We start from the raw sequence: 19,596 nt of genomic DNA on the forward strand, positions 1-19,596 counted from the left end.
TCAAAATTAATATATATATATAATAGGAGTATTTTAATCATTTTTTATAATAAGGGTATTGTAATTATTTTTTATAAAAAATAATATTAATTTAGACCAGTTCAAAATTTGATTTACCATTTTCTCGCTCAAATCAATTTGCCTAGTTTAATTTTAACAAAAATAACACGATTTAATCGATTATATGTGTTAAATTTTAATTATTAAAAACCATCTTTAAAAAAAGACATTTTAGTTGTCCTTATCCGAGTGACTCCCATTATGGGTACCATAAAATTCATCTTAAGATAAACTCAGAATTAAGAATTTGACGTTTGAAAAGGTGAATGTACAAGAGAGAATTTCCTCTCTAGCATTGAAGGATTATGATTGTTCATGCTTTTATTAACTGGTAAGTCTAGACTAAAGTTTTAGTCTTTAAAATTGCAGGAGGTGCAGTTTCATCCAGAGAGCATTGTATAACAACTGAAGAAATGGAATTGAGGAAAATGAGGCTGGTAGTTCACAAAAATATTTAATTAGAAACGAATGTTTATCCATTGTAACACTTGTATTTTGCGGGCTAACATACATGAAAGAAAAACATTTTTAGCAAAACCATTAAAGAACAGTTTATTCTATTTAGACCATAGCTTAGGATTTTATTAATTAAATAGTAGAAAACTCAAGATGATGTGAAATTGATCCTAGTGAATACCCCCAAATAATTTAGAATTAAAAGCCTATATTGATATTGAACAATCATGAGAGCCGTTAGATGATTTGACTGATTTGACTAAATTTTCATCTAAATATTGTCAGCTATCAACTTCACGTGAAGTCGATTGCATCTGAGTTTTCACCATGAATTATCATTCAGCAACTATCATCATATTTATTAATCAATAAGTACAAAAATAAATGCAAGTGATGGATAAATTAACAATCTCAGCAATAAAGGGTACAAAGATATAAATAGAACGAAACCAAAAGTGCAAAGCTTGATCTTACACAAACAGCTGCACAACACCTGCCTCGAACTACCTTAACACCGCTCAAATGCATATGTGCATGCCAGGGAAATGAACTTGTGAACGTCAAGCCATTTCAAATTTTCAATCCAATATGAACAATAATATCCACATTTTGTGTAGTCTAACCCAGTAATATTCAGTATTTACCTACTACACTTGCATGCTTTCTTATATAGTTATACATAAAGACTAAGAATCTATTCCTCAAACACAAAATGAATTTATAATTTTATATACTGATCATCACCATTTAGTTATAGTCACCATGAAATCAAATAGGTTGAAAATAAAGGGTTTCAAATCATTATTTAAATCTACATAGCAAAAATTAAGCAAAGGGTATCAAATTATGGTATGCAAAGCCATACTAGCAGAATGAAGCAGAAAGGAAAAAGGAAGATACCCTAGATGCAGTTGCCGGATTAAAATAACTAGAGCTACAGCCACCAACTGCCACTTTAGGGAAATCATTGGTATCACATATGCATGTCCATAATGATTCACTACTATCTTCAGCATCTGCATAGTAGGTAAAGCATATATCATAAAGGTTGAACACATAAAAAGCATTGCATGCTTACTAGTCACAATTACAAACTTTCGGAAAGAAGAAAATCTACATTTCCACTTGTTTAGGCAAGTCTCGTTCGGTTCGTCTGCTAACAAAAACAAGAAGAAGCAACAACTAAGTAGAAAACCTATGTAAACTAATAAATCACTAAAACAATGCACTTTTTACTTCTTACTATATCAAAGACAAGTGCCTAAATATCATTAATAACAAGGTATCCTTCTAGTGACACAATTAGGGAGTAAATTACTAATCGGTTTACAAGTTATGATTACTAAACTAAACCAAATGTATTGTGGATGGTGCCACTAACCACAAAATGAGTGCTGAATCCAGAGCAACCTAATAGCAAGAACAGCAGCAACTTTGAGCTGAGACTTCATCAATTCCAACCCATACACTACAAGGAAAGTCCAAGAGTGTTTTAGCAAATCAGACTTCATAATCTAACAGGAAACTTTGAAATACTAGAGAGAAAAAAAAAGCTAAATCCATAAACATGTGTATCAGGTTCTTGCCTCTAATTCTGCATTTTTATCTATAAATGATAAGATGCAGTTATTAGATCCAAATAAATATAGAATAACCGGAATGTGAAAAAGTTAGATGGAGCTTCATATGAAGTGGACACATACTTCAAATATTAAAAAGCAAACTGTTTCATGTATGCCAATCAACAGTAGTTCAATCAAAGCTTAGATTTTCATTATCCATGTATATTTGGACCTTAGATTAAAAGAAAAATTCATTTACTCTATATGACAAGAAAATCAATATCTTGTTTTGTCAAAGTTAATCGCATTTGTATAGCCTTACACGCAACTGCATGAACACAGAAAATGCGAAGATGTTTGCGAAGTAACTTTGGAAACTTGATCCAAAATACATTAGATGGCTACATCACCAAGTATGTTTCTGCATGGGAAAATGAAAAGATTTGAAACACAATAACAAGACTGCAGGGAAGCTTAACAAGTGAGTCCCTTTGAATGATGAAATCAATATCAGTGCACAAATATAATAGAAAAGGATATAACAATAGATCCGCACAAGACACATGACAACCATCTAGACACCGAAAATGCCACAGAAAATATTTAAGTGTGGCTAAAGCAGAACAAAGAATCGCCATCATTTAAAGAAATAAACGCATCAATATGAAACGGATAGATGATCAAGTAGAAGGTAACAAAACACAAGTTAAAAAAAAGGACCTTCTAACACCGGGTAATAACCACATTTTGTGATGTCTAACAAGAAGGATCTCATCTACTTTTATCCTTGCAATAGGCCTCTAGATATCATTTCATGAAGAAGTTTCTCCGCTTTATCATTTTCACCATTTTCAAACAGAGTACGAATGGTTATTTCATAAGTCACCGCATCCGGTAAGCAACCATTATCTTCCATTTTTGACAAGAGTGCCAATGCTTCATGAAGCAAGCCCTCTTTGCAAAATCCATTGATCATAATAGTGTATGTCCACACGTTTGGACGATAGCCTTTCATAGAAAGATCTTGAAAAATCTCTTTTGCATTTTCGAATCTTCCACTTTTGCACAGGCCATCCATAAGTTGCTCAAGCCATCAATAAGAGTGTTGTAAGTTACCGTGTTTGGAACCAGGTATTTACAACGCATTTCTTCAAAGAGATTCAAGGCTTCATCGACCATTTTACTTTTGCACAAGCCATTAATCATGATACTGTAACTTTGAACATTAAGTGACACTCTACCTTGGACCATTGTGTTGAATACAAATTTTGCCTTATTTACCTCATTAACCAAACAATGCCCATCCATTAAGCTGTTATAAGTAACCACATTTGGTTTCACACCATGTTTTGTCATCAAGCCCAACACATTCTTAGCATCTTTGATCTTTCCTTCCTTACATAGCCCATCGATCAAAGTATTATAGCTATGAACATCTGGAGTAATGTTTTTCAGCATCATATGATTTAGTAAATCAATGGCTTCCTTAAGTTGGCCGGCAAGGCACAATCCATAAATTAGAGTGTTGTACGTGATAACATCGGGAGAGATTCCCTTAGCAAGCATTTCAGAGTATAAATGAAAAGCATCACTTACAAGAGTAACCTTGCACAAGCTATCAATAATTGCGCTGTACATGAAGACATTAGGAGCAATCCCATACCGTGGGATCTTTCTCAACAGTTGAATAGCAGCAGATGTGTGTCCGGTCTTACAGAGTCCATTAATCAAGGTCCCATAAGTGACTTGATTAAACTGAAATCCATGAGCCAGCACTCTGTCATGATAGTGTAGTGCTTTTTCAACATTACCACATAGACAAAGACCTTTAATGAGTGTATTCAACGTTATGGTATCAGGCTGAAAACCCATCCTGAAAATCTTGGCCAATATAGAGAAAGCGAGAGTGATTCGACCCATGCCGCAGCAACAATTGATTAAAATATTCATAGTAAATATGCTGGGCGCAATTCCCCTGGCTTGCAATTGCTGAAAAAGGGAAATGGCGGTGGGGAAATGGTTGGTCTTGGCAAGAGATCCCAAAATCTTGTTAAATTGGATGATGGATGGAGGAGGGCGCATAGAGAGCATGCGAGTGAAGGAATCAACAGCTTCATCAAGTAATTGGGACTGAGAGGAAGAGTGTAGGGATGAAGTGGAAGGGAAGCAAAGACGGAGAGCGGAGTGGGGAACAGAATAAGGAGAGAGCCTTGGGATTTGAAGAGCACACCTTAACATGATTCGTGAGAATGACAACATTATAGCAATCAAAGAGGAGTATGGTGGTAAAATGGAATGCGGAGTTGAAGAGTGCTTCCACCTGAGAGAGTGAGCGTAGTATCAAAGCTTGTTCGAGGTTATTTGTTTAATTGTTTCCACTTTCCACTCTTTTTTGGAAGGATTGAGAATATAAAATGTTTTACGCAAGGATATTATTTTTTTTTAGATAACTATTTATGTAAATATGTTTAGATCTGAACTTTTTACAATGTGAAAAGAAAGGTTTTAGTGTAGAGTGTGGTTTAAACTTTAAAGAAGATTGTGTACCAAATAGATTTAACTATGATGCATGCATATACGGGATACGACACAATATGAGATATATCACATGCGAATTTTAAAATTTTAGATGATACGAGGACACGTATACATATAAAATATAAAGTATTTTTTAGATAAATCGTAATAATATTTTAATATTTTGTTAATATTAAAATATAAATTAAAATTTTTAATGTCTTATTTTAATTATATTAAGTATTTAAAATATTTTTTGTTTTAATAAATAATAATATATATTATATCTAAATTTATTTTAAGAATATATGTTAAGACTAGACAGGCTTATACGTGATGGTATTTAAGTGTGTGTAGGTGTGTCCAAAAAAAAATTTTTTATTTTTTATTAAGACACGTTTAAACACCGCAGACATACATGTCGGTGAGTGTTGTATCCGAAATATATTTAACACGCGAACACGACAACTCAACAAAATATCAGTGCTTCATAAGATTTAAAAAAAAGCATTTATTACGTTTCAAAGTGAGCCTGATGCTTCAAAAGACAGGGAAGATGGAGATCTAGTGGTGCGTAATCATAAAATACTTGGCAAGGAATAGAAGATTTATTTTAGTCTAGTATTTTCAGAGGAAAATAGGGTGAACGATCTGATAGCAAATCTCAGAGCTTCGAGTGAGTACTTTGAGTAGTTTGATCCTCTTCTAAATATTGTTGAAGTTCTTTTCCAAGATCAAAATGTTGTTTGAGTTATCGAGGTTTTCTATATGTCTTTCTTTTGTTATTTAGTTTTTTTAATTTTTGTTCAAACACCAAAAAGAATTGTGAAAATAAATTAATTTTAATGATGTATGTGTAAAATTTTATACTATTAAGACATAAAAAATTAAGGATGGATTTAGTTTGCGTTTTTATTTTTTGTTTTTATTTTTAATGTTTTTTATTTTTTGAATTTTGTAAAAAATAAAGTAAAAACAGAAAGTGAAAATAGAAAATAGAATTTTATTATTTTCATTATTTTTACTTTTTCTCTTCACAAAATCTAAAAAATAAAAAAATTACAAATAAAAATGCATACTAAACACAACTTTAAAATTTTCAAAGTTGCCAAATCATTAGTCTTCTATTATCTTATTTAGGCCACGGATTTTAGTAATAAGATCTCAAATCGAACCCTTTGCTTTTCATTTTTCGTAAGTTTATAATTCTATATTGAGTAAAATTCTATCTCGACCTCTAACTATTTTGCTAGCTCTTATTTCGTTCCTCATCAATTGAAAAATGACATTGTAGCCTCTAACGATTAACCCTTCACAGACACACCCTTTGACGCCATTGATCTTTTCTTGCTTCTTGATTCTCTCTCAATGAGCGTGTTTAATTGGACAAAATCAATTATTTTATTTTCATTAATCCATTCACAATTTCACATTTAAAATTAATGATTTAATTAATTTTAGATTCAAAAATCACAAATCACTAATAAGAAACATTCAAAATTAAAACATTGAAACAGACTCAACAGAACATAAAAGAAAACAGCTAAACAGTGTCACTAACTTTCTATTGGCAGCATGACGACGACGGCGAGACGACGAAGACACGACGGTGACATGACAGCGCAGTAGCTGGATGCCTCGAACAGCGAAGTCACCGGGGGAATGGACGACGTGCTGAGCTAGAAGAGAAGGTCTGGCCGTATGGGTTTGGGAGGAAGGAGGAGGCCACGGAGATGCCGACAACCGTGGACAGCGGCGGCAGTTCCATTGACGAAGCTGGGTTTTTGGTTTGGAAACTTTGGGGAACTTTAGGCTGCGTTTGTTTGCAGAGACAGGACACTAGACAGGGACATAGAAACACAAAATCGTGTTTGACAAAGGAGACATGGACAGAGACAATGTGTTCAGAGATACTGAATTAGTATATTTTGTGTGCATCCTGACAGTAAGGATACAGAGACACTAACAAGGGACACAACTTATTTTTCATTTTTCTTTCATTATTCTTGTTGATTTTTCATAATTATATTTTTTTATTATGATATTTTTCGTCATAAATTTTTTGAATGAAAAAATGTGAATAAATTGGATTTTCATAATTTGTTCTAATTTATTACCTAACAGAATACAAGAACACAAAATTTTGTGTCTATATCCTTTATGTTTTGTTCCCAATGTCTTGTCTTGTCCTGTTTTCATAAACAAATGCAACCTTAGGGCTTGCTGGTGAGTGTTTTTTGAATAACAAAAACAATGCTGTTTCACAAGAACCAATCGGTTCTTGGTCCGGTCCAATCGACTGATTCAGCGATTTCTGAACAGTTTGGAGATTGGCAATTTTAGGAAAAAGATCAGACCATTTTTCACGTCGGTTTTTGGTTGAACTGGTTCGACCGACCAGTCCGATCCGATTTCTAGAACATTGCTATTATCTTATTTTAGGCCACAAATTTTAGTAGTAAGATTTCAAATTGTACTCTCTGCTTTTCATTTTCATAAGTTTGTAATTCTATATTGAGTAAAATCTCATCTCGACCTCCAACTATTTTGCTAACTCTCATTTGTCCCCTCGTCAATTGAAAAATGATATTGCGATCCCTAACGATTAATTCCGTCCGATATTATATTCCTTCTGTTAATGTGTCTGTCCAGAACTAACATATTTTGCCTACATATCACATTGGTTGATAGGGTATCAAAGAAACCATTTCAATAGAACACCCCTGCTGTCTCAACAATATGCTGCAGTAAAATAGGCCAATATCAATTAAGGCAATGCATCCACTATCAATTATATGTCAATTCCAGCACCAGCATGTGGGAAATGGATCCTCTCCAGTTTTTTCAACACTTGACAAAATACAGTGTAATTTCTCACCTTTGATTTTAATAGTGGGACCAAAAATAAATAAGAGAGAGAATGTGGTGAATGGTTAGATTAAACACTGCACACCATCCAGTTTTTTATTCACTGGAGAGGATCCGCTCCCCCAGCATGTGATGTCCACCAATGGATTCACATAAACACCTCATCATTCCCTCACCTAAATGCACTTAAAATTGTCATTCAGCAACTATCATCATATTTATTAATCAATCTTTAATTACAAAAATAAATGCCACTAATGGACAAATTAACAATCTCAGCAATAAAGGGTACAAAGATATAAATGGAACGAAACTAAAAGTGCAAAGCTTGATCTTACACAAACAGCTGCACAACACCTGCCTCCAACTACCTTAACACCGCTCAACTGCATATGTGCATGCTAGGGAAATGAACAATAATATCCTCATTTTGTGTACTCTAACCCAGTAATATTCAGTATTTACCTACTAAACTTACATGCTTTCTAATACATAAAAACTAAGAATTTATTGTTCCTCAAACACAAAATGAATTTATAACTAAATGATGTGGATAGGTAGTTGATCAATTGATTTCATGGTGACTATAACTAAATGATGATGAAAAGTATATAAATTCATTGTGTTTGAGAAACAATAGATTCTTAGTTTGGTACATATTTGTATGTATGTAAGTGTAGTAGGGTGATACTGAATTTGGAAATTTGAGATTCACAAGTTTGTTTCCCTGTGTCTGCATCAATTTATAATTTTTCTCTTGAAGTTGTGTTGCTTTTAGTTGTCCTTCTTCTGCTACTTTAATTCTAGCTTGATTCTCATTTTCAATTTCTGAGAACTTTTCTTCAAACTCTACTCTTGGTGAACTGGATGATGGATGGAGTACCACACATAGAGAGCATGCGAGTGAAGGAATCAATAGCTTCATCAAGTGATTGGGACTGCGAGTGAGAGTGTAGGGATGAAGTTGAAAGGAAGCAGAGACGGAAAGCAGAATGGGGAACAGAATTTGTGATTTGAAGAGCATACCTTAATTTGATTGGTGAGGATGAGAACAATGACAACATTCTTTTCTTGCAATCAATGGAGTATCACAAAAGGGAATGTGTTGAATTGAAGAGTGCTTCCACCTGAGAGAGTGAGAGTAGTATCAAGCTTATTCGATTTCTTTAATTGTTGATTTGTTTCTACTTGAAAAATTTGCCAAAACTAAAGATTTAGTAATCTTTTTATTATCTTATTTTCGGCCACGAATTTTAGTAATAATATTTCAAATTGAACCCTCTGTTTTCAGTTCTTAGTTCTTTATATTTTTTATTTTATAGAAAAACTAGTTATTTTCTATTCTACGTTAAAGAAAACCCCTCAAAAAACAAATGATAACTGCCTACTGCCTTTAATTTTTAATGTCGATTTTTTTTTTCTGAAAAAAGAAAACAAACAAACAAATGGAACAATGTTTTTCATGATAACTTCAAGAACGTTTCAAATGAATCATTTGATCTATGGTAAAGCCAGCATAAAGATGAAAGTTATCAAGCTATCAACCTACAAGTTTAGCTCAGCTAACAAATGAAAATACTTTCTACTGAACAATTCCTATCATATAAAATTACCATGATAAAATCTAATAAGCCATTATTAATCTTGAAACATAATATGCGCATGCAACTTGTCTTTGTAAGATCAGTATGACAAAAAGAAGTGAATAAACTTCATTAAAATCAGATTGATTATATAATTGTTTCTTTACACAATATTTTAACTATAATGAGATTCGAACTTAAAAGCTCGAGTATATCACCAAAATTTCTCATTTTATTGTAAAGTTTATAGGTTTATCATTTTTCTTAACATGATTATATGGGAACATGCAATTGATGATGAAGTGTTCCAAATTTTGTGAGCATTAACCTGTGCAAATGTTTCTTGCTACTCTTTGGGGTGCTTGGAGATTGTGCAAGAGGCTGGTGTTTGATCAAAATCCTTTGGCTTTGAAGTTTGAATCGCGGTTCCTTTATATGCATGCTTTCAGACAGGTCTGTTTGACTGCTATTGACCATCTCCTTCTACTTGGCAGGATGGCTGCCCTTTGTGGACGAAACTAAGCAGGTGGTCCCCCTGGCTGATGTGCTACCCTTCTTAGCTGGGGCTTGAGGAGAGCAATTGTTCTGCCTCTTCTTTCCTTTGTTCCATATATGCCAAATTGCCAATCAATAGTAGTTCAATCAAGCTTGGTTTTGTTACCCACGGATATTTATACCTTGAATTAAAAGCAAAATTTATTTACTCTATATAACAAGAAAATCAGTTACCTTAGCATGTTTTGTCATCACAGCCAACACATTCTTAGCATCTTTGATCTTTCCTTCCTTGCATAGTCCATCGATCAAAGTATTATAGGTATGAACATCTGGAGTAATGTTTTCCAGCATCATATGATTTAGTAAATCAATGGCTCCCTTAAGTTGGCCCGCAAGGCACAATCCATAAATTAGAGTGTTGTAGGTGATAACATCGGGAGAAATTCCCTTAGCAAGCATTTCGGAGTATAAATGAAAAGCCGGACTTACAAGTTTAACCTTGCAGAGGCTATCAATAATTGCGCTGTACATTACGACATTAGGAACAATCCCATGCCGTGGGATCTTTCTGAACACTTGATGATTGTTGTCAATGTTACGGTATCAGGCTGAAAACCACTCCTGAAAATCTTTGCGAAAGCAAAGAAAGCAAGAGTGATCCAACCCATTCCGCAGCAACAATTGATTAAGATATTCAAAGTAAATAAGTTGCTGAAAAAGGGAAATGGCGGTGGGGAAATGGTTGGTCTTGGCAAGAGATCCCAAAATCTTGGTGAATTGAATGATGGATGGAGGGCGACGCATAGAGAGCATGCGAGTAAAGGAATCAACAGCTTCATCAAGTGATTGGGGCTGAGACTGAGAGTGTAGGGATGAAGTTGAAGGGAAGCAAAGACGGAGAGCGGAGTGGGGAACAGAATTTGGGATTTGAAGAAGAGCATACCTTAACATGATTCGTGAGAATGAGAACAGTGACAACATTCTTGCAATCAAGAGAAGTATGGTAAAATGGAATGCGATGAGTTGAAGAGTGGTCCCACCTGAGAGAGTGAGAATAGCATCAAGCTAGTTCGAGGTTGTTTGTGTCATGTTTCTACTTCTAAATTTTGAATTGGTAATGTTTAAAAATATTTGTAAGTTTATAATTCTACAATTACCCCCCAAGTTTTTACTTTCCAAAACCCTTAAAAGATAATTTGTGCATTGCCGCTCGCTGCGCCCCCTGTTGCCCTTCCTCGCCACCGAGTCAACCTCAGCCTCTTCTGTACTACATTGTGTTTTGGCTTTGCTACCCTGTTGTTTCTCGTCCGTGCCACTATCTTTTAGGGTGTTCAAATCTAAACCAATTTAAATTAAATCGCTCATCTAATTCGATTCAAACCGAAAACCGATTAAAACCGCATTAATTCGGATTTGATTGGATTTTATTTTTTGCAAATCGCTGGATTGGATCAGATTTCGGATCTACTTTTTATAACCGATCCAATCTAATCCAAACCGCACAATATGCTATAATATTATTATTTTATTATTATAGTTACTATTATACTTATAACATGTTCAATTTGTTATACATTTTTCTATTATTCATGTATTATTATTATTTAATAAATGTTTTATGTTGAAAATGTTATTTATTTATTTATTTTAACTAACCTATAATTTTATTTCTATTGTTATGTTATAGTTAGTTTTTTAAGATATTGTTAAGACTTGTTATGTCATTGTTGATTACTTAAAATTTGATGTTGAGACTTGTTATATGTAATTAATTTTTTTTATTTAAAAAACCGCAAATCCAAACCGATCCAAACCGCTTGTAATCGGATCGGATCGGATCGGATTTCCAAAAAAATTCATCCAATCCAAACCGCACCGCACATAAATTAAGCGTTCGGATCGGATGACTTTTTCTCTTAAAACCGAACCAAACCGCACTGCAAACACCCCTACTATCTCTGACTCCATTCCTTCTCCCTCCATCTCTGCCTTCTCTGCCACCAGCTCCAAAGGCATCAAGGTTCCATTCTTCTCGCTTTTTCTATGAAAACTACATGTGAGTTTTGATGAAGTTCTTAGGTAATTGATCGATTGATTTCATGGTGACTATAACTAAATGAGGATGATAAGTATATAAATTCATTTTGTATTTGAAGATTAATAGATTCTTAGTTTGGTACATATTAGCAAGTATGTGAGTATAGTAGGCAGATATTGAATTTATATTATTCATGTTTATCTCTGCGTCAATATATCATTTTTCTGTTTAAAAGTTGTGCTTCTTCTGCCTCTTTAATCCTACCTTAATTCTCATTTTCAATTGCTAAGCACTTTTCTTCAACTCTTCTACTTCAATCTGTGTTATCAGAAATTAAATGAATTGCTTCTCATAGATAATTATGAAATGAAAAACAATGAATATATGCTGCTATTTGTTAGTAACTGAGTAGTTCATCCCATTGGTATATGGACTTTTGACATAATGTTTTCTCCTGTTGAATTTTTTACTCTGACTTGTCACTTGATGGTTTGGCATTGCATCCAAAACTGTGTTAGCACTTAGTAGCATTTGCTATCTTAACACGGATAAGTCTATATGTTTGGTTAGATGACGAATTTTCTACTCTTTTTGTAAATAATCATTAATTCTATTTCATGAAGAATCACTTTATAATTTTTATTTCCCACATTTCTTTTTACTTTTTGTAATTTAAATTTCAAGTGACAGATGGCATAACATTATTCTTGAAACAAAAACAAAAAGGTAAAAGTACACTCCTTTTTTTGACTTGAATATTTAAAAATATCACATAATTTCCTGGGTGAAAATTTTATGTGCAAAATGTATTGGAACTTCTAGCTAAAGTAATTTCTTTTTTTTTTTCATGATTTCACTTTTGACAGTGAAATGTACTATTTTAAGACAAAAGTTTAGACCTACCTCCAGCTCCTCATTTTAGTAACTCTACCTTGGTGTTGTCTACAACATGAACGTCTTTAATTAATTACTATAGCACTTGCTCGATTGCTAGTTTTGTTGCTTCCCTATTATAATTGCAGCGTGGGCTTTATCTTGCTGACCCTAAACTGTTTTGTAGTTTTGCAATCTCTTGTCCTTTAGTTTCTTCAAGGTCAATTAGTATATTGAGAATAGTATAATATTCAATCACGGTTACTACTGAATTCTTATGATGTAAATTTTTTAGCTAGACTAATTATTATGAAAGTTCTTTGGTGTATTATGATGCGAAAGGAAAAAATGGATTATTAGATTATCAAATTAGGAATTCACTGGTTTTATTTACAAAATTCAATTGTTGTTTTATGATTTGTTTGTATTTTTCTATTTTCAGTAGCATTAGTATAGTTGCCCATCAGTTTAGCCACTGCATTCTCTTTACGCATAAAACTTTTTTTGTGTCATTATTTTAGCATCATTGGCCTGTTATTATTTCCAGTTCTTAGCTAGTAGATATCACAGCATTGTGATTAAAATGGAGAGTTTTCCTCATGAAGAACTTGAGGTGGCAGCTTGGATTGTGAATGGTCTTATAATGCCAGCTTGTCACAAGAAGTATAAATATCCACAGGTAACATTTCTATTATTCCTTTTGTGGAAATTTCTTTTCATCAAATAAGGAAAAGATTCATCATCCTTTTGCTTAAATTCAGGAAACATTCAAGAGTGCACATATTAAAATAACTCAGAATTAAGAATGTGATGTTTGAAAAGATGAATCTACAAATAAAGAATTTCCACTATGGTATTGAAGGGATTATTTTGATTGTTCATGCTTTTATTAAAGATGAAACTCCAATGAAGATTTTAAATTATCTTCATGTGAAAATGCTTCTTTTAGCCATTGGACAGTGATTGCAGGGTTTGATTTTAGTATGTTATAAAAGTGTTATCTTTTATTTAAAATGTGACTAAACATATAACTCAAAATTTAATCAAATATCTTTATGAGATGTTTTTGACATCTTTATAATAGGTGTCTTTATTAAATGGCAATTCTATACCAAAATTTGAGTTCTTCAAATTTGCAAAGATGCAGTTTCATCCAGAGCGCATTATATACTGAAGAAGCGAAAAGTGTTTGAAAATTTATCAAACTCATTGAGAAAAAAGACGTCAGTTGTTCATGAAGATGTTAGTACCGAATGCTTAATGCATTTTTAACATTCGTGTATGAGGGCCAACATTCATGAAAGGAAAAACATTTTTAGCAATATCAAATAAAGAACAGTTTATTCTATTTTGACTTTTGACCATGGCTTAGAATTTATTAATTAAATAAAAAAAACAGGTTGAAGTGAAATTGATCCTTGCAAATACTCCAAAATAATTCAGAATCCAAGGCCTATATTTGATATTTTGAACATTCATGCGCAAAAATTTATCAGTATAATTTTGTGTTACAAATTTATGACGAAAAAATACGTGGAGGTAACAAACACGAGCTAAATGCACTGTTTCAACTAAGTGGGTGTTGGAATTCAGATTTTAACCCAAACATTGTTACAAACCATAATTCACAAGACATTATATGGACAAGGCCTTCACTTGTTATAAGCAATGCATCGACTATCAATTATATGTCAATTCCAGCCGCAGCAAAAGCATGTGATGTATAACACTCCCTCAATCTTTGATATCCACCAATGCATTCACATAACTCCTCATCATTCCCTCACCTAAATGCACTTAAAATTGTCATTCAGCAAGTATCATCATATTTAATAATCAATCTTTAAGTACAAAAATAAATGCCAGTGATGGATAAATTAACAATCTCAACAATAAACAAAGATATAAATGGAACAAAACTAAAAGTGCAAAGCTTGATCTTACACAAACAGCTGCACAACACCTGCCTCGAACTACCTTAACACCGCTCAACTGCATATGTGCATGCCAGGAAAATGAACTTGTGAATGTCAAGCCATTTCAAATTTTCAATCCAATATGATCAATGTAATATCTATATCTCGTATAGTCTAAGCCAGTAATATTCAGTATCTACCTACTAGACTTAGATGCTTTCTAATACATAAAGCCTTAGATGCTTGGGCCCTATTACTGTGGTATATTGCATTCTTGCTGCTTAGTTTTATGGCTTCTGACTAAAATCCAATGGCTTTCTGCTACTGCTTGCCCTTGTAAACTAGTTATTTTCTATTTCCACCTTCAAAAAAGAAAAAAAAAACTCAAATAACAAATGATAACTGCCATTTTTTCAAAATTTTTAATGTCATTTTTTTTCTGAAAAAAAAAACAACAAACAAATGAACCAATGTTTTTCATGATAACTCCAGGAACGTTTCAAATAAATCAATTGATCTATAGTAGAGCCAGCATAAAGATGAAAGTTATCAAGCCATCAGCCTACAAGTTTAGCTCAGCTAACAAATGAAAATACTCTCTACTGAACAATTCCTATCATATAAAATTACCATGGTAAAATCTAATAAGCCATTATTAATCTTGTATGTGCATACAACTTATCTTTGAAAGATCAATATGACAAAAAACTCGTATATGACAAAAAGATTCCCACCTAACTTTAAATGTGGGGAAATGAACAGATTGAAAGACAATACGAGTGCAAGGAAGCTTTACAACTAACACGTGATTTCCTTTCAATGATGAAATCAGAACCATTTCAGCTTAGGGATAAATTAACATCAATGCACATATATAATTACAAAAAAGAAAAAAGGAAATAATGATAGATCCGCACGAGAAACATATGAAACCATCTAGTCACTGAAAATGCCATAAAATAAGCAACGACAAAGAAAACACTTAGGTGTGGGTAAAGCAGAATAAAGAATCACAATCATGTGAAGATCTAAAAGCATTAATACGGAATTGAAAGATGATCAAGAAGATGGTAACAAAACACAAGTTAAAATAAAGAAAGAGATACAAACAACATTTTGTGATGTCTAACAAGAAGAATCTCACCAACTTTTATCCTTGCAATAGGCCTCTAGATATCATTTCACGAAGAAGTTTCTCTGCGTTATCATTTTCACCTTTTTCAAACAGAGCACGAATGATTATTTCATAAGTCACAGCATTTGGTAAGCAACCATTGTCTTCCATTTTTGACAAGAAAGCCAATGCTTCATGAAGTAGGCCCTCTTTGCACAGCCCATTTATCATAATAGTGTATGTCCTCACGTCTGGACGATAGCCTTTAATGGAAAGATCTTGAAAAATCTCTTTTGCATTTTTAAGTCTTCCACTTTTGCACAGGCCATCTATAAGTATGTTGTATGTATATATATCTGGATCAATGCCACTCTCTTTCATTTGATTGAATAACATAAGTGCCTTGTCATGTTGTTTGATATTGAACAAAGCATCCATCAAGGAACTGTAAGTGACTATATTAGCAGGTTGACTTCGATCATGCATCTTTTCAAGAAGCTCCAAGGCACAAAGGATTCTCTTTGATTTTCCCAAGCCATCAATTAGAGTACTGTAAGTTATCGTGTTAGGAACCAAGTTTTTGCGACGCATCTCTTCAAAGAGATTCAAGGCATCATCCATCAATTTACTTTTGCACAGGCCATTAATAATAATATTGTAACTTTGGATATCAGGAGCCATTCCCACTGGGCCATTGTGTCAAATATACATTTTGCCTTGTTTAATTCGTTAACCAAGCAATACCCATCCATTAAACAATTATAAGTAACCACAGTTGGTTCCACAGCATCTTTTGTCATCACAGCCAACACACTCTTGGCATCTTTGATATTTCCCTCCTTACATAGTCCATCAATCAAAGTATTATAGGTACGAACATTTGGAGTAATGTTTTTCAGCATCATATGATTTAGTAAATCAATGGCTTCCTTGAGTTGACCCGCAAGGCACAATCCATAAATTAGAGTGTTGTACGTGATAACATTGGGAGAAATTCCCTTAGCAAGCATTTCAGAGAATAAATGAAAAGCATCATTTAAAAGTGTAACCTTGCAGAGGCTATCAATAATTGCATTGTACATGACGACATCAGGAACAATTCCATGCCGTGGGATCTTTCTCAACACTTGAATAGCAGCTGATGTGTGTCCGATCTTACAGAGCCCATTGATCAACGTCCCATAAGTAACTTGATTAAACTGAAATCCTTGAGCCAGCATTGTGTCGTGAAGGTGCAGTGCTTTTTCAACTTTACCACAGAGACAGAGACCTTTCAGGATTGTTGTCAATGTTACCGTATTAGGTTGATAATCCATTCTGAAAATCTTGGCCAATACAGAGAAAGCAAGCTTCATACGATCCATGCCGCAACAACAATTAATTACGATGCTCAAAGTATCTATGCTGGGCGCGATTCCCCTGACTTGCAATTGCTGAAAAAGGGAAACGGCGGCGTGGAAATGCTTCGTCTTGGAAAGGGATCCCAAAATCTTGTTAAATTGGATGATGGGAGGAGTACGACGCATAGAGAGCATGCGAGTGAAGGAATCAACAGCATCGTCAACTTCACGAAGGGATGGAGGCTCAGAATGAAAGTGAAGGCTTGTCCATGAACAGGAACAGGAAGGAGGGAGAGTAGAGAGTGGAACAAGATTAGGGATTTGACGAACAGAATACCTAAACCTTGTTGCATACAGCATTGTTGATTCTCCTTCTGAATTCTGAATAACAGCCACCTCCCAACTCTCAGAAATTTGCTACTGCATTTACATGTCTAGATTTTTATTACTTTTTATAAACTTTTTTTTTTACAGAATTATTTTTTATTTAGTAAAAATTCAATTGATAGTTGTTAAATAATTTAACTGATTTCATCTAACAGCTCTCAATTTTTAACTGTACTTAAATTTCTACACATAAGTACCCAACCACTTGAAAAATTAATACCTGATTACATATTTGACATAGAGGAGTGATATGGTGTAGAACTATAATTCTTTGTTCATATATAAATGTCATTTATGGAGATATAAAAGTGGTATGATATTACTTACGTATAAATGTGACGGAAGACGATTATTAAAATTGTAGGACCCAATACAGTTTAGGATGACAGTGTTACAACTTACAAGTAATCACATCGCTTTGTTTTAGTGCTTAGACATGATCAATAGATAATTAATAGAATAATTAAAAAGAGATTATAATTTAGTAATTTTTGAGAAAGGATTAACTAATATATTTTTAGAATTTTATTATATTTTGGACCTAGATTTTTATTACAATAAACACAAGTAATGGTTTAGTTCATAAAAGAAAGTTAGGGAAAGTTATCTAACAAAAATAAAAATTAGGGATACTCTCTCCAATAATACCAAAATTATGATCATTGTATTTAAATTTTGCGCTAGATTCAATTTAATTCTAAACAAAATATTTAAACTTTATATTTTAAAAACCAAAATTTCAAATTCAAAATTATTATTTTGCAACCCGTCACAAATAACAATCATGAATTTGGATTCTCTAAATTTTGAATTCTCACCTTAGAGGGTAAAGTGTGATCTCTCACCATTTATTTCATAGGTGGGATCAAGAGTAAATATGAGAGAGAAACTATTTAAGGGTAAAAGATCATACTTTACCTTCTAAAGTGAAATTCAAAATTTAGAGAATTCAAATCTAACAATCATAATCATGATGATAATCATAATTTATATTAGTAATGATAATGATAAATTGTATTACTCAATTAGTAGTTTATTGTCCTATTTTACACCTTTCTTAATTTTACATAATCTAAAATATATTTGAACAAATCTATAATATCTCCCCCAAAAAAATTATTCATGTCTATCATTAAATATGACCAATATAATATTTATCCCAATTAACTAATTAAATTAAATTTTAATCATATCGACTAAAAAAATTTACACCATAAACTATCTACATATTAAGTTATCAACAAATATGCAATCAAACAAAAAGTAAAATCTTAACAACACAATCTCAATTTTTAACTACGACAACATATCTCATCAAGTCAATCTTACTTTTTCTTTATTAGAAAAATCATCATCGGACACTACATACATTATCAAATGTCTTTAACTAATGATTTTGCAAGTTCATGGTAAAAAAAAAAAAAAAATTCCTTGCTTAAATAACTACTAGTACAATTTTGTCACTGAATTTTCGAAAAACCTTTGTTACATGAACGTGGGTTATTTTATCTTTATTTTAAAAACCAACCACATATGTTATTAACAATTTCAATTAATTAGAACTAATGTCGTCACGACATTTTTATTCTGATAATATTTTATTACCAACATTAGAAACTAATGCGAAAAAAATTATACAAACAATTTTACAATCTAACATTTCTACAATTAATTACAACCCAACTTAAAAGTAAAAAAAAATGTAAATTATATATTTCATTGTTTTAGCGGTATAATTACCACTTATATTTCACATTATTTTTAGGGATAAGTATGATTTTGGTTCCCAACGTAGGGGCCGAAAATTTATTTCGTCCCTCGTCTTTTTTTTGCTCCAAAATAGTCTCAGGTTTCAGTTTGTTTTAAAATCGTCTTTCGAACCAAAATACCCATATTCCTTCTTCCCCAAAATCATGCCCAGCAGAAACAGAAGCATAAGCACCCCCACCACCACCCACCACCTACCACCACCATCATCATCATCATAATGGAATCATAAGAACTCAGAACCAGAACCACCACCACCACCCCCCACCTACTGCCACTCCATCATCATCTGCATCACACCAACCAAAACTCAGAAAATGAACATCATCATCGTTATCCTCATCAGAACCCAGAACTCAGATCCAGAACTCAAACTCAGACAAACAAAAATTCAACTCAGAAAATCATCATCATCATCAAGAACCCAGAATCAACAACAATACTCCAAATTCAAATTTCAGCAACAACAATATTCCACAACAAATTTCACACAAAATTTACAAAAAATCCAATTCACAGAAGAATAAGAAGAAGAGGCGGTGCGGCGGTGGGGTCGGCGGTAAGAAGAAGAAGAAGCGGCGGGCGGCGGCGGGTGCGGCGGCGGGAAGAAACGGGCG

The 19,596-nt window shown here is 33.1% G+C and overlaps 1 protein-coding gene, 2 long non-coding RNA genes and 1 pseudogene across 3 annotated transcripts in view; 2 read left to right on the forward strand and 2 right to left on the reverse strand.

Moving 5' to 3' along the window:
• Positions 1-334, forward strand: part of LOC110262549 — a 501-nt gene extending 167 nt beyond the window's left edge. Inside the window, exon 2 of the long non-coding RNA XR_002347235.1 lies at positions 288-334. This is a non-coding gene — a long non-coding RNA (uncharacterized LOC110262549). The remainder of the gene's footprint in view (positions 1-287) is intronic.
• The window catches only part of LOC107644212, a 2,457-nt gene extending 1,716 nt beyond the window's left edge, over positions 1-741 (forward strand). Inside the window, exon 2 of the long non-coding RNA XR_001621264.2 lies at positions 430-741. This is a non-coding gene — a long non-coding RNA (uncharacterized LOC107644212). The remainder of the gene's footprint in view (positions 1-429) is intronic.
• LOC107644199 overlaps positions 1-17,280 on the reverse strand; it is a 21,689-nt pseudogene extending 4,409 nt beyond the window's left edge.
• Positions 1-19,596, reverse strand: part of LOC107644198 (translocon at the outer membrane of chloroplasts 64) — a gene marked incomplete at its 5' end in the record, with an annotated part of 89,197 nt that overhangs the window by 46,287 nt on the left and 23,314 nt on the right.

The sequence above is a fragment of the Arachis ipaensis genome, chromosome B05 (assembly GCF_000816755.2).
Source record: "Arachis ipaensis cultivar K30076 chromosome B05, Araip1.1, whole genome shotgun sequence".
Classification (NCBI taxonomy): domain Eukaryota; kingdom Viridiplantae; phylum Streptophyta; class Magnoliopsida; order Fabales; family Fabaceae; genus Arachis; species Arachis ipaensis.